The following is a 16,252-nucleotide window of genomic DNA, read 5'->3' on the forward strand; positions in this document are numbered from 1 at the left end:
ACTGCATTCTGAGGGGCAATGCAGGTACAGGGAACCTGCTCTTGCTCTTTTCAGTGCACCTTTGTTTGTTTCTGTGTTCCACCTGTATGCTGTTACCTCTTACCTGGATTCCAGAGTTCTCATGAAGGTATTTTCTACTGTGCAGAATTGTTAAATGAATGTTTATGTGGGCATATCAGAGTGAGAACCCCCTATTCTATTGTCTTATTGATACTACTTCTCAACATTTTCTCTTTTGATGACAGACACTTTGGCCTGGGCCTGCCTCAGATACATGAAATATTTATTTTTATTTATGAGTTTTTATTTTTTGGAGTTGTGTGTTTACTCCAAAGGTCATTTTATGAAATGAAGCTATATTGCTTCCATTTGTGCAAGTCTCTAACCTGGTAATTAAGAATAGGTGAAAGAAAGCCGTTCTCCTTTGCATTAAAAATTTTCAGATAGCCCTTTAAGTAATTTGATCTCGTTAAAGATTCCCTATTAAAACAAGTCACATTCAATGTTCTTTCAGACAATCATCTTGGTGATTATGTTTATGAATCTATGGTTAAGTTCTCTCTCCCTCATTTTTTCCCCCAAGGAACGTGAAGACCTTAAAAATTACCATAAACTGGTGATGTGTGTGCTTCAATTTCTCTCACAACGTGGGCCACTTCGAATGATTTGTTGAAACTACCAGCTTATTTTCATGATCAGTTATGTACTTGTGATGGTGTGGAGTGGACAAGAATCGAAATTTATTGTGCATACCCAACTGCATCACGCAAAGCGGTTACATCCCTTTTCCTTTCCTCCCTTTTTTAAAACCCTAGCAATAGCATTATGGGATATTTTATTTTTTTTCTTTTCTTTATTCTTTTAATAAATTTATTTTTTATTGGTGTTCAATTTGTCAACATACAGAATAACACCCAGTGCTCATCCCATCAAGTTCCCCCTTCAGTGCCCGCCACCCAGTCACCCCCACCCCCCGCCCACCTCCCCTTCCACCACCCCTAGTTCGTTTCCCAGAGTTAGGAGTCTTTCATGTTCTGTCTCCCTTTCTGATATTTCCCACTTATTTTTTCTCCTTTCCTCTTTATTCCCTTTCACTATTTTTTATATTCCCCAAATGAATGAGACCATATAATGTTTGTCCTCCGATTGACTTAGTTCACTCAGCATAATACCCTCCAGTTCCATCCACGTTGAAGCAAATGGTGGATATTTGTCGTTTCTAATGGCTGAGGAATATTCCATTGTATACATCTTCTCTATCCATTCATCTTTCGATGGACCCCGAGGCTCCTTCCACAGTGTGGCTATTGTGGACATTGCTGCTAGAAACATCGGGGTGCAGGTGTCCTGGCGTTTCATTGCATCTGTATCTTTGGGGTAAATCCTATGGGATGTTTTAAAGATAAAGCATGGCTAATTAGCAAAGTATAGAGTCTGCAAGTAGCATGTTTGAAATTTCCATTTCCAAAGTTCTATAACCCTTCTTAAGCCAGTTGGCTTATTTCAGCATATTTTCCCTGTTATGATTTCAAAGGACGCGCCCTTACGTACTGGTGCATAAAGATTGTACCAAATAAGTATTCTTGATCTTTCCTTGGGGATATTTAACATAGGTCATTTTTCTTAACTGTTTGCTTTTTAAACAATAGATGTTACTAGAAACTTATGTGGTGCCTCTGATTCTCACCATTTAAAAATAGAATGTATTTTATTTAAAATACATTTATTTTACAATATTTTATTTAAAAATAGAATGTATTCAGAAATCCGGCCTAGATGGCACTTTTAGTTTATGGTCTCTTCATCTGCCATATCAAGAGGAAGGTAAGCCTGCTGTGTTCATTTTGGTTAGGAAAGTTCTACTTCAGTCAGGAGCTCACATGTATGATCCTCCTTGGATAAGAAAGTATGCTGGACTCCTCTCAAACCCTTTCTTCCCTGTGTCTCAAGTGAGAAGAAAAATTGACTTCTTGTTCTTAGCTATTTTGTGCAAGTCTATTGTTTGTCACAGAGAAAGGAAAAAAGCAATTTGCATCTTTGGGTAATCTAGAAAAATAGCCTTTGACTATATATATATATATATATACATTGGTATATGTTTAAATATGAAGATATTAACATTGTTAAAGGAAGCTTGCAGATAATAAAGAGAAAAAAATGTCATTCAAAGGAAAATTGATCTTTGAATCTACAAGTAGCTCTTGATGAGAGCTCTACATTTTTCTATTCTTGAATAGCAAAGATTTCTTATAATCATCAAAACAATCTCAAGAGCCTACTTATCTTTTTTATGTGCTTTTTTCATGCTTTTGAATAAATTTTTAACAAGATTTCACTTGTGAAAATAATATTTTCTAATATTTCTTGCTACTCACTATTTTCAGACTAAATCAAGATTACGGCTCTTTCCTATAACCCTTTATTATCTTAAAAATTTCATGACATACTTTGTCTCCTTTTAAGAGTGACAAATTTAGCCATCAAAGCCAGAATAATAAAACCATCAAGGTGTCTTTTATACCCACAAGACTACTAAACAACATCAATAATTTTCTCTTTCACTTTATAAAACGGAAAATGCTAGAAATAATTGTGCCTGTATATTAGGATCATGACATAATTTTAATTAGCCCTGCACCACTGTCAAAAATGTCCTGTTTGCCAAGCCTAAGATATATGAAGAACTGACAAATCAAAAAGAGAAGCTTATTTTCTCTCCAGTAATTATAAGCAAACTGAATGTTTCAGCGTATTTGCAATTTTTAGGAAGAATGGAAACAGTCAAGTTTATGTGCAAAGACTGCCACAGTAACTATCAATAAGTTGATTGTCAAGAGAGCTAGTTTCTAGTTTTAAAAGAGCTTGCCAGTTGATGACAATCCTGGCACACATCTTATAGAATAAATTAAAGGACTCGAGTCAGTGACCTCACTGTCAATAATATGTTCTTATCCTCAAAGTAATCATTTACTAAATTGTTAAAAAATTAATTTGTATGAAACTTCAGTGGGAGACTTAACTCTTCTCCATTCTTATTTTGTTCATTACTATAATAAAATAACTAGAGCCTTTCAGTCTTATAATCCAAAAATGCTCTCTGCTTCTTCCTCCCACTTGCCTCAAGTTTCCCACCACAAGGTTTAAAGTATCCTGGAAGAAACATCAAAAGAATAATGACTTCAGTAAAGGACTTTACCACACACTCTTAACTATTGATTCTATATGGCACAGCCTTAGGCATTTGGGTGTCCTTGTTCTGGGAGCAAGATGCCTGTCAAATAAGATTTCCCACACTCCTAGTGTAGATGCAGTTGATTTTGTGATAGTATACTACAAAAAAGCTCAAGATCAAATGAATAAGAATTAATTACCTCAGACTGAATGAGAAATTTAATTGTGCTTAATTTTTTTAAATAAAAATATGAGAACATTTACCTTTCTTTGTGATCTATCAATTTTAGTAGGCTGTTTACAACCAATTACTATTACAACCTGGAAGAAATTGACTCTTTAGAATTCAGTAAAAGTCCTAGAGAATAAAAACTTAATAAACAAAATAACACATAATTGGAAAAACTTAAAGATTTTATAAAAATCGAAGGCCCATGATTGGCCCTATTGACAGAACAAGCTCAGAATAGTGGTTAAATATAAGGCAAAGTATCTCTACTACATTCTGTTGGTCTTTATTATGTTGTAATTATTTGCATAGTTTCAATAAGAGTCTTATTTAGTGACGCATGATAAGTTCACTATTGAGGAACAAAGAGGATTTTCTCATATGGAAATGATGCCAAAATGTAGTTTTTGGTAACTGCTGTATCACTTATGGATTTCCAGACTTACAGGTAGAAAAAGAGTAACTTTCTGGAAAGACAGAAGTCTTGGAGATAGTAGAGAAGCAGAAATAATTCTACATTTGTGAGGTCTGCGGGCAAAACTTGGGGTGCATTGCATTAGATTTTTCTGAACACTAGCCTTGAAATACATTGTTACGAAAGCAAGAAAAGTACTTCTGACAAATAAAAGTGATCAACTATGGGCCTCAGAGCTTTACAAAGTCTCAGAGAAATCAAATAGGAAGCTCTAATTTCATATAGATCTAGTTATGTTTACCATATTGACAAGAATATGTAAGGATATTTTTATTACAATTAAAGAATACCCCAGCCAAATAAACAAAACATCCAATTTTGTATACTGAATTAGAAAATAGCTAAACAAACGTATATGGCCAAAACTTCACTTTGTGGGAGTGAGATTTGAACAGAAGCGGAGACTGAGAAGTGAAATGGCTGCCTTGCCCTGCAGCATTTTGACCCAGCATCTTATATAACAGTAGAAAAAAAGCAATTTGTGTCCTTGGATAAACTTTAAAAAACAAACACATGGTACACCTGGATGGCTCAATTGGTTGAACATCTGTCAATTTCTGCTCAGGTCATGATCTCAGGGTTGTGAGATTGAGCCCCATTATGGGCTCTGTGACTAAAATGATCTCTTCCTCTGTCCTCCCTACTTGGGTTCTCTCTCTCTCTCTCTCTCTCTCTCTCTCTCTCTCTCTCTAAATAAGTAAATAGATAAGGCAAAACAGTGTGTAGAGCACTAGCCTCTAAGTGAAAACTTGAGTCATTACTGTAAGTGGTAATTCCTTGACTTTTGAAATACCGATGACTATAAATATATGATCATTGACACTTGCAGGTATGAAAATCAAGTGAGCAAACTACTATTTTCCCATCTTGAACAGACGATAGCTTTGGTCATTTTTTTGTTTTTTAAGTACCTTCTATGTTTGTTTTTTGGTTAAGTTATTCTGAAGTAATTTTTGCAAAACATTGCAAGAGGAAAAAAATTATTGTTGATGCTTGTGCCCCTCTAAGTTTTCTTTTCAGAGGCCATGTAGTGAGTGGCACAGTATCGCCTGCAGACAGAGCAGAAACTAAACGAATGATCTTCTAACACTAAAACGTTTTACTTTGTGTTTTGTTTAGTTTCACAGATCTTCCCATTTACCTTCACTGTGGATCATTTACTCACTTCAGGGTTTTTCAACTGAATTGGTTCAGTAAAAGTACTTGATAAAAATAGATGCTTGGTTCAAATTAAGTTCCTTAACAAATGTTAGATCCCTCCCTTTCCTGTCCTCATTGGTAATGAGTATTCACTCATTTGTGATCTTGCTGTGAAACCATTTTTCTTAATGGCACAGTTTTCAATTTTCCAAGATATGTTTCCAAAATAACTTGTTTTTTGGTCGTACAAAGAGCCAGTAGGAAGAATGAGATATCACAGATGATTTTTCTCATCCCTTATGTGCACTAAAATCTTTGAGAGTAATATTAGTGTGCTCCGGATTCAAAACAAAAATTGAAACCTATCTTTTCCTGGGAAGAAAGGATAATTTTTGGTACTACACTGCCTCTCAGTGGTTCATTTAATATTTAGTTCAATTACAAAATGTTTCATAAAACAAGAAATCTAAAGTTTGCGAACAGATTTTTCAATACTTTGAGTTCACTGAGTTCCTAAAATAACTATAATGTAAATTATCTTGTGTTATATGTGCATATCGTCACTGGTTGAACATGCAGAAGACATGATGTGTTACGAAAAGAATTTCATGGTCTTGTTTTCCGTAAAGCAGCAATAAATGAGAGTCTATATGTAAAAGAGGGATTGACATAATATGATAGAAAGTCGAGCCAGGCTGAAGACAAGGACATGATTAGATTGAAAAATCTCATCTTTGAACTTTGATTGTTCTGTGTCCAGGCATTACTAAGTTTTGTTTCTTTGTTTTTAATATATATTTTGGTGCCTTAACACTAAATCCTAAAAGTTGGATGGTTAAAAGTTTACTTTATAACCCCTCCCTGATAAGTTAGCTAAATTCAAATTTGAGAATTTGTGTGTGTGCCTATGAAGAGGGGACTATGCCAGGAACTTCCAGAAAGACAGAGACTAATACAATGTGGTTTTTGTGATCGACAAATTGATCCTTTATTATAACAAGGAAAATACTTCCTGTTTTTCCTTTTGACACTACCGACCATTTGTTGATAGACTGAATACTCAAAGCTGTCAACTATTCTTTTTATGGTGTAATTTATAGTTCTCTGGAAGGGATTATGCTGAGAATAGTGATAAAAATGTGGAGAAAAACAGGTTTCAAAATGCTATGGGCTATTTTCTATTGGGTAAGGACCCACAGTGTGCTATCTGATTTAGGTTTTCTAAGAAATGCCTCTGTGTTCAAACTGATTTATGATCATAGAGGCTTAGCTGGTTTATGGTCTTGCAGGCCTGGTTCACTCAAGATTGTCAATGGTTAGGAGTTTCCAAACAAACTTAAGTAAACTGAATGCTTGCAATACTGTTGAAAGGATTATCCTAGTCAAATTTTCACAATTTCACTTTCATGAAAGTTCTAGAATAATAGTAAATTAGCCAGAATACCTTCTTTCAGTTGAGTTCAGTATCAACAGTTTAAAAAATTTCAAGTCCTTGGTGGGATGTGCAGTCCAGTCCTCCTAAGGATCCTGTTCCCATGGGAAACACCAATTAGCTGAGTTTTTCTTTTACTTTGATAGCTGTCAGTGATCAGAAGCACTCGAACGGGTCCTTATCGGGACAGTGACATCTTTTCTCTGGAACATCATCATGTAGAGGAAATCTTTTGGTCAACAGGAGCAGCAGTCTTTTTCCAGTGGGTCATTCCAAGTGTTTATGACTTTGTTTCAGGCTTTCTAGAAAAGAGAGATGCCTTTTTAAGTACCGGAATGATTGTAAGAGGATTTAGTTAAAGTAGGCACAGGACATAGTCTCAGACCAAAATCCATAGGCTTGCCATATAGGAGTTCACTGGGAAGGAATCTGTGCTTGCTTGTAGGTATGGGTTGCTCTAATTTTAATAAGGCTTTTGGTAGAGCTCTACGTTTTCCTATCATAGGAAGTTGCAGAGTCTTTGCCAATGATTAGTTTTATGGTTTGATTCATTTGTTCTACTTGTCTAGAGGATGGAGACCTAGGAATCTGCAAACATTTGTATAATTCCTGGACAACAGTAGAAATAACTTTCTAGAACTAAATCCTCCAGTGTGCCAACGTGAGAATTATGTATGTCAAGAGGCTTTACCCCTATATCTGTATATATTAAGGCTTTACCACTGCCTGAGCCATTCAGATATCATAGACACTGTAACTAGACAAAATCTTTTACTTTTCATGGCCCTTAATTCTCCAAAATCCAACTGGTTCCTGGAGGGTGGATTTAGGGAAATCTTCCTGAGTTGACTTTGGAAGTGACTTGTAAAGAATTTTGCTAACAGCACATCTCTGTAATATTTTAAATAATTTCATCTGTTTATTAGGCATAGTAAAAGTCTAATGTCTTTAAAATCTTTAATTTAGAAGATTTTGTTGATGACACAATACTAACTAGACAAATAGGGATGGGAACTGTTTTGTTATGTAATTCCCATAACCCGGTCAAATTTCTTTTAGCTCCTTTTATAGTCTATTTGTCTATTTTCCTTTGTGAAACCTATTTTTGAAAATAAACAAAAAGTCCTGGTAGTAGCAAAAGTGGGGCTTCTAAGTTTGGGGTCTGCTATGGGTTCAGAGCAGCCTTTGAAACCCTGTGAGCACAATTATTGCCTTTAGAAATTTTATCCTTCTGCCCTGTGTGAGCTCCCCGGTAAATCACTCATAACCTGACTAGGCAATCATAAAACCTCTGGCAAAGCACTATCAATTTTCTATGAGGTATTTAGGTTCCCATCAAAATTAAAAATCCTCTATTTAAAGAAACTTACCCTGTTGTGTGATAGGTACCAAACATTTATATTCTGCACACTGCTGGCACACAGGGAAACGAGGTCTTTACAATGAATAGTAATCTAGCTGGTGAGAAAGGCACATGAGTTACCCTGGAGTCCGGGTAGCTTCTCAATGACATCAGCTTTGCTGACACTCCAGATAGGAAGGTCTGGTTTTCCCAGCATTAAGGCAAAGATGTGTATTATATGGCACTTTGGTTACCTTCCTGTATTGACATTCATTGGCTTGGTACCTGGTTCTCTTTGCTTCCCAGGTGCTGGTACATTTGGATGCCTCTAGAATTTCCTCACGACCACCCAACTGACACCTACCCCTTCTTCCAATAGTGCTCCCAGTTATCTCCCCTCTTCTTGATATAATCAAAATCTCCTGTTTTCAGAGTAGCTAGCCTTAGCACTAATTTCGATGATATTAATAATCAATGCTTTGTGATATGAGTCAGTTTGTGTTATCTGATTAATTCATACTCATTCTCTACATATTGTTTCCCACTCTTTGAAATACAAGGTGAAGCAAACACTAACTACATGATAAATTTTCTGTGAAATTTTTCTCTTAATTTCTTAAATTGTTTGGACCACATCTCCTGATGCTTTATTATTCTCCCACTTATCTCTATAGAAAGCAACCATGGTTTAACTTGTTACAGTCTGTGTGTGTGTCAGGTGCATATATTGTTTAGAATTTTCTTGACTTCTCTATTCTTGCCAATTGTCCTGGTCTTTGTCACTGATATCTGCTTGTCCTAGTTTCCACCTACTGTTATTGTTGGTGGATTTGAGCCTTTGCCCTGCTTAGTCTCCTTAGACTAATTAATCAGACTAATTTAATTAATATTAAGTCATTACAATATTTACAAGTGCCTAGTACAAACAAAATATTGTTTCTTTGGAAGGGCAGGTCCAGAAACAAGTAAGCAATTTACAATTAGAATAACCAAAAGTCCTGATTTGTCCAGATCAGTCCTGCCTCATGCCCATTTTTCCTACTATGATTAACCATTTTTACTCTTAATAATGTCCCTATTTTGAGAAAGATTATGTGGTCTCCTGATTTATAAGGGTAACCAGAGCATGTGTAAGTTGTTTAAATCCTGTCTGGAAGATGAAGGAGAGACTCTCCCAGAAGGCTAAACTTGAGGGCAGACCATATGGTGAAAGCACCTTTGCCCCACAGGTGGTGAAACCATAGCCAAATCCAAGGGCATAGCAGCTGTAAAACCTAAAATCGCCTAGAGGCCTCTGTAAATCAGAGCTACCTCTCTTAATTTCCAACCTAGAAGTCCTTCAAGTATTTTACAACTCACCTAAATCATAAAAGTTTTATTTCAAACTGGCGCAGCAGCATCATGATTTGTGATGTTTAAGATTCCATTCATAGTTGGAAGTCTCCTGTGTTTTTTGGTGTCATGAGCTTCATGCATATATTGATCAACACAGGAAATAATCAATTCACCCTAGCTCTGAAGCGTCTCCAGGTAAGCAGATATGGGGAGAAAGTCTATCCCTGATTAGCAGGAAAAAGAGTTATGTTTGCCATTTTCTACCAAAACTATGGCTATAGGTTTGTGAAAAGGATTTATCTTCCCCAGATGAACAAAACTATCCTGTGATGCTCTCAAAAACAAGAGATCAGGAATGCCTGGGTGGCTCAACAGTTGAGCTCCTGGCTTCAGCTCAGAGCATGATCCTGGAGACCCGGGATCGAGTCCCACATCGGGCTCCCCGCAGGGAGCCTGCTTCTCCCTCTGCCTGTGTCTCTGCCTCTCGCTCTCTCTCTGTCTCTCATGAATAAATAAATAAAATCTTAAAAAAAAAAACTATGAAGGACAAGATTTGTGGGCAGCTCTTAAGAGTTTTCTTGATTATATGTTTATCTTAGCTCATAGGGGTTTTCTTGATTATGTATTTATTTATCTAGTTTCAGAAAAGATAAAGATGAACAGATACTGTCAGCTGCTCCAATCCCTGACCCAATATTGTTAGCCTAACCACTTTTTAGACTCAGAGCTACATACCGAAGGAGAGACGGAGTCAATTTTAGGAAGGTTCCTGCAGTGCCACAGTTGTTGTATGTGTTGAATAATGAGTCTTCTAGCCCTTGTCCAAAGGGACATATGGCCATTTACCTGAATAGCTGCACGGAGTGAAGGAAGATACTCACTTCTTTCATGGGATGTCTGGGACAGATTCTGAATCCACACACATCCCTGAGGACCCAAAGCACCATCATGACATTCCCTTCCTCTGCTTATTCCCCCATTAAAGCGAGAAAACACAGAAATATAAGATAATTGATGTTTTGGTCCAAGGCTGTCTTCGCAGTGAATTTAATGGATTCATTTACTCCCATTGCTTTTACCTTCTTTCTTGAATGCATAATATAGACGAACTCTCCTAGCAGATAGAATTCTCACGTTGGTTTTCTGACCTATAGAACGAAAAGTAATTATTATAGGAATTTCTCATCTTTGAGACAGTGGGAAAATAAGAGCTTAGCTGACTAAATGGGAAAAGGATCAGGGCCACTGAAGAAGAGGGGGTGCTGGGTAAAGCAGGGAAAATGGAAAGCACACAAAACCAGTAATATTCTGGTTAGTTAAAAAATATCTGTTCATTTGTGTTGACTATTTTGCATGTGTTGATTATATTCCTTAAATGTCTCAGAACAGTGATACTACTTCTTTATAACTAATACAAAGGAGGGAAAGAAAGCAGGCTTTCAATGAGGAATTATGTGGTGGGGGGTAAAAACAGAAAGAGGAGTGACAATAGCAGCAGATTTGGCTGCAAAATTAGTAGGAAAACCTGGGAGTGGCGCCAATTAAATGAAAAATTATAGGGTCAGAACCCCAAAAAACTCACCTTAGGGAAGTAAAACTCAGAAAGACAAGCACACCAAATTCTAGGCAGGTGTGGACTGTACCAGTTGTCGTTTGCCATTGTAATCCTTTGCTTAATGTAGAGCTTAGTGCAAAATAGACAGTAATTATTTGCTTATAGAATAATTGATTTTCCTATAGAGAAACTTTCTAAGAGGCACAGACTGCCCAGCATACGGTAGGTGCTGAAGAAATATTTCAGATTTAAACGAATGAATGGTGGAGCTTGGATAAGAATGAACCTTCTATTTTCTTATCCATAGCTCAGTTCACTGCACTTAAGCAATGTTTTTTGACTGTTAATGTTTCTTTTCAATGACATTAGCCTGAAGTCGACTAGATCTTAAGAGACAGATTTTTTTTTTTTTAACCTCTTCTCACTAAAAATTGCCACAAACCAATCATCCAGTTAGACTTCTTGGTTTATTCAGTGCTCTACTTCTCTTCCCAGAAATAAAGAAGTTTTCCTGGGCACATGTCCCAGGATGAAAGCCTGCTGCGAGGAGTACTGATTACATGCTAATGGCACATACTTGGTTTGCACTTCATTTCGGAGAGTCTGTAAAATTGCAGAAGCAGTTACTACTGTCACTGTCAGCCTTGGAACTGAACAGTAGGTCTAGGTTAATAAGATGATGATATTACCTGAGAGGATTTTACTTTTGACCTGCTAGTCAATGTTCATGGTACATGGCATGATGTCAAACGAATCACTGTGCCAGAGAGATTGGACCATCACAGTGCCAAGCTGAGTGCTTTGCACTGACTTGTGTTCTCTTTGATTATGATGTTTATGCATTCAGGCTAGGTAACATTCCAGAATGCTGGAAGTGACGGCTATTTTCTTATCCATAGCTCAGTTCACTGCACTTAAGCAATGTTTTTTGACTGTTAATGTTTCTTTTCAATGACATTAGCCTGAAGTCGACTAGATCTTAAGAGACAGATTTTTTTTTTTTAACCTCTTCTCACTAAAAATTGCCACAAACCAATCATCCAGTTAGACTTCTTGGTTTATTCAGTGCTCTACTTCTCTTCCCAGAAATAAAGAAGTTTTCCTGGGCACATGTCCCAGGATGAAAGCCTGCTGCGAGGAGTACTGATTACATGCTAATGGCACATACTTGGTTTGCACTTCATTTCGGAGAGTCTGTAAAATTGCAGAAGCAGTTACTACTGTCACTGTCAGCCTTGGAACTGAACAGTAGGTCTAGGTTACTAAGATGATGATATTACCTGAGAGGATTTTACTTTTGACCTGCTAGTCAATGTTCATGGTACATGGCATGATGTCAAACGAATCACTGTGCCAGAGAGATTGGACCATCACAGTGCCAAGCTGAGTGCTTTGCACTGACTTGTGTTCTCTTTGATTATGATGTTTATGCATTCAGGCTAGGTAACATTCCAGAATGCTGGAAGTGACGGCTATTTTCTTATCCATAGCTCAGTTCACTGCACTTAAGCAATGTTTTTTGACTGTTAATGTTTCTTTTCAATGACATTAGCCTGAAGTCGACTAGATCTTAAGAGACAGATTTTTTTTTTTTTTAACCTCTTCTCACTAAAAATTGCCACAAACCAATCATCCAGTTAGACTTCTTGGTTTATTCAGTGCTCTACTTCTCTTCCCAGAAATAAAGAAGTTTTCCTGGGCACATGTCCCAGGATGAAAGCCTGCTGCGAGGAGTACTGATTACATGCTAATGGCACATACTTGGTTTGCACTTCATTTCGGAGAGTCTGTAAAATTGCAGAAGCAGTTACTACTGTCACTGTCAGCCTTGGAACTGAACAGTAGGTCTAGGTTACTAAGATGATGATATTACCTGAGAGGATTTTACTTTTGACCTGCTAGTCAATGTTCATGGTACATGGCATGATGTCAAACGAATCACTGTGCCAGAGAGATTGGACCATCACAGTGCCAAGCTGAGTGCTTTGCACTGACTTGTGTTCTCTTTGATTATGATGTTTATGCATTCAGGCTAGGTAACATTCCAGAATGCTGGAAGTGACGGCCATAGATCTCATTTAAATACTAGCGCACTTATGGTAAGGTTCCTCCCTTGCCGCCTTAGGCATGGAAGTCCCTGTTGACCACAAGTGAACATGTGCAGTCTTTATAATGATTTGCATTTTGAAAGAGTCTCTTTTAGGATAAATCTGGCAAATTACATATGTTTACTTGGTGTTGCGTGGAAGAGTTCAGCAGAATCCTTGCCCCCTATGGTGTATAAACACATGTAGAAAGATAACAGATATTGTGACATGCATAAAGGAACTGCCTGAGGGGCAGTTTGTGAGTTGTTAAATATCTTCATCATGCTCAAAGTTTCATTAATATTCCCCTACAACATACGTCTGTAGCTTATTTACGTTTATTCTGTTTGATATTTGTTTAGTGTCCTTACTATTCAGGGTCGTCCTCTTGTTCCTTGAGTTCAAAGTAGATACCCATAAAGGGGGAGATAGGGCAAGAAGTAATGTTTTTGAGCTCCTTTGAGCTCCTTTGAAGTTTTTGATGTATCTCACTTCATTTTCCACTACGCTCTCAATACATTCGAAAGTTTATAGAGGAAGAAGCTGAGATTCAGAAGCAGTCACAACCTAGAAAGTGAATTCCTAAGGGGGTTTGTATTTTATGATAGTGATAACAAGAAACTAGGTGGAGTCAGCGGTGGATGGTTGATGCCAGTTAAGAGTGGGGATCAGCACCTGCAGGTAAAGCAGGGGGAGTGGTGTGCCGGTAAACACGGAACAGCTGGCTCTGCAAGAAAAGTCCTGATTAGTGGTATTGGCTGACTCAGTGCTGTAAATACCACAATCCTGGCTGAGTACAAATGATAGATGTGAGATAACTGAACACAAAGTGAAGTAACTGAACACAAAGTTGGGATGAGATGTGCAGTAACACACCATCATATATTTTTTCTGCCATGTAGATACTAGAGCCATAAATACCCCATGGGCATAGATAATAGTAAATGTAATAAAGCTAATCAGGAGGTAATCAGTTTTGAGTATTATCTTTAATATAATTTAGTTGTACGTCAGTATTTTTTGTAATGGCTGGATTCAACAACTGGCTTACAAAAGAGCTGAACATTGAACAGTCATTTCTTGACAGCCATTATGAGCTGCTTCCTTTACATCCTGTCTGCTTCCCATAAGAGTTGACACTATCAATCAGATTCATTAGGCACCTTCTGCTGAAAGCCCCATGTTTGTTGAGTCCCCCCCCGCTTTTTTTTCTAATCACTTTGAATGCCTTACCTTCTCCCTATCCAGAGATTTCATTGAGGCCACTACACCTTGATTTAAGGGGGAGTGAAGGAAGAAGTGGATAAGTGGCTTTCTCACAGAGGAACTGGTAGGCTAGCTTTCAAGGGTTATCTTATAGGCCCTTCAACTTAGAGGGACTGATGGTTACTTTTAAATTTTTAAAAAAAGATTGTGGTTTTTATGTTTTTTTTTAAGAGCAGTTTTAGGTTCATAGCAAAAATAAGAGGAAGATAGGAGATATCCTATACACCCCCTGCCCCCACAAATGCACAGCCTCCCCATGAATAGCATCCCCTTCCAGAGTGGTATAGTTGGTGAGCCTATGCTGACACATCATTGCTGCCAAAAGTCTGTGATTCATGTTAGGTTCACTCTTGGTGTTGCACATTCCATGGGTTCGGACGAATGGATTGGACCCATACCCATCATTATACCACCATACAGAGTATTTTCACTGCCCTTAAACTCCTCTGTGCTGTGCCTATTCATTCCCCCCACCTCTACCCCCTCATGGCAATCACTGATACTTTTGCCCCCACCATTTCTGTGTTGTAAAGCTGAAATAGGACTCTAAGAATGCACAATAGTGGGACACCTGGATGGCTCAGTGGTTGAGCATCTGCCTTTGACTCAGGTGGTGATCCCAGGGTCCTGGGATTGAGTTCCTCATTGGGGTCCCTGCATGGAGCCTGCTTCTCCCTCTGCCTGTGTCTCTGCCTCTCTCTCTGTGTCTCTCATGAATAAATAAAATCTTAAAAATAAAAAAAGGAATGTATAATAGTAAAGGGGGTGAAGTCATCCACACATTTATTGAGTAGTAAACTTAGAAAGGTTTATAAAACTTTGGGTTGGAATCAGAGGGAGAACATGTTCAGGGCTGAAGGGAGGGAGGTCCTTGGTTTCTCAACTACAACAATCTCCTAAAGGCTATACAAACATAAGGGTCAGTTTTTGGAAAAACTCTGAATTGCACAAAACTCCATGAGGAAGGAGAAATGGCAGGGATGGAAGGATGTGGGCTGTAGGGGCAGCCAGTCTGCTGCAGGGATGGCTGAGCTGGAGGCCACAGCTCAGGCCCAGATCCCATAGGTAAGAGTAGGTTGGGAAGAAGTCTAGAGGCAGAGGTTGGTGCATTCACCAAAAGGCCTTGCTTTCCAGTCGGTCTCTAGGATGCTAATGATTTCATCAGACCTGGAAATCTCTGACATTTTTACTGTCTCCATCTTTTTTCCAGAACGCCGTATGGTTGGAAACATATAGGACGTAGCTTCTTCAGATTGGCTTCTTTCACTTAGTGATATGAATTCAAGTTTCCTCTGTGTATTTTCATGGTTTGATAGCTCATCTCTCTTTAGTGCTGAATAATATTCCATTTGTGTGGATGTACCAGTTGGCTGAGCGATTCATCCACTAAAGGACATCTTGTTTGCTTTCAAGATTTGATAATTACGAATGAGGCTGCTGTAAAGATCTGTGTGCAGGTGCTTGTATGTACATGAGTTTTTAACTTCTTTGGGTAAATTACCAAGGAATGTAATTACTGGATTGTGTGATACGGACATACTTAGTTTTGCATCTGTTTCTTTCTGATAAAGAGGTATTCAAGTCTCCAACTAGGGTAATAGATTGATCTACTTCTCTTTGTAGTTCTTTAAGTTTTTGCCTCATGTAATTGGATGCTGTTGTGAGATGCATACATGTTAAGGATTTTGTGTTTTCTTGGAGAATTGGCCCCTTTACTTATGTAATGCCTTTCTTTATCCCTGCTAACTTTTCTTGCTTTGATGTCTGCTCTGTCTGTCTGTCTGGAATTAATATAGCTACCCCTTTTTTTGTTTGTTTGTTTGAATGGTGGTATATTTTCCCCCATCCATTTACTGTCATTCTGCATGTCTTCATATTTAAAGTGGTTTTCTTATAGGCAATATATAACTGAGTCTTGTTTTTTTGATCCATTCTGACATTCTTGGTCTTTTAATTCACACACTTAGATCATTGGTTTTCAAAGTGAATATTTATAGAGTTAGATTCATGTCTACTGTATTTGGTACTATTTTCTATTTGTTGCCCTTATTTTATTCTTGTTTTTGCTTCATGCCCCTTTTCTACCTGGTTTTGAGAATCCTCTGGTTTTGAGGATTTTATATGATTTTATTTTCTGTATTTTCTTAGCATATTAGTGCTGCTTCTACTTTTTAAACTGTTTTTAGTGGTCACCCTAGAGTTTGCAATATCCATTTACAA

The 16,252-nt window shown here is 37.7% G+C and overlaps 1 long non-coding RNA gene across 7 annotated transcripts; it reads right to left on the minus strand.

The window, feature by feature from the left end:
* Positions 1-1,321: 1,321 nt before the first annotated feature.
* On the minus strand, positions 1,322-12,760 carry LOC102156467. Of its 7 annotated transcripts, none has more exons than XR_005377209.1 (5): positions 12,553-12,760; positions 10,707-12,466; positions 10,204-10,272; positions 6,460-6,749; positions 1,322-1,384 (listed from the first exon to the last, which is right to left on the minus strand). It is a non-coding gene; the product is annotated as an uncharacterized LOC102156467 (long non-coding RNA). The 7 variants fall into 7 exon arrangements; XR_005377208.1 differs by having other exon boundaries at positions 10,707-11,873; positions 11,960-12,760; XR_005377207.1 differs by having other exon boundaries at positions 10,707-11,282; positions 11,369-12,760.
* Between the last annotated feature and the right edge of the window lie 3,492 nt (positions 12,761-16,252).

Source organism: Canis lupus, chromosome 23 (assembly GCF_011100685.1).
Source record: "Canis lupus familiaris isolate Mischka breed German Shepherd chromosome 23, alternate assembly UU_Cfam_GSD_1.0, whole genome shotgun sequence".
In the NCBI taxonomy this organism is placed as follows: domain Eukaryota; kingdom Metazoa; phylum Chordata; class Mammalia; order Carnivora; family Canidae; genus Canis; species Canis lupus.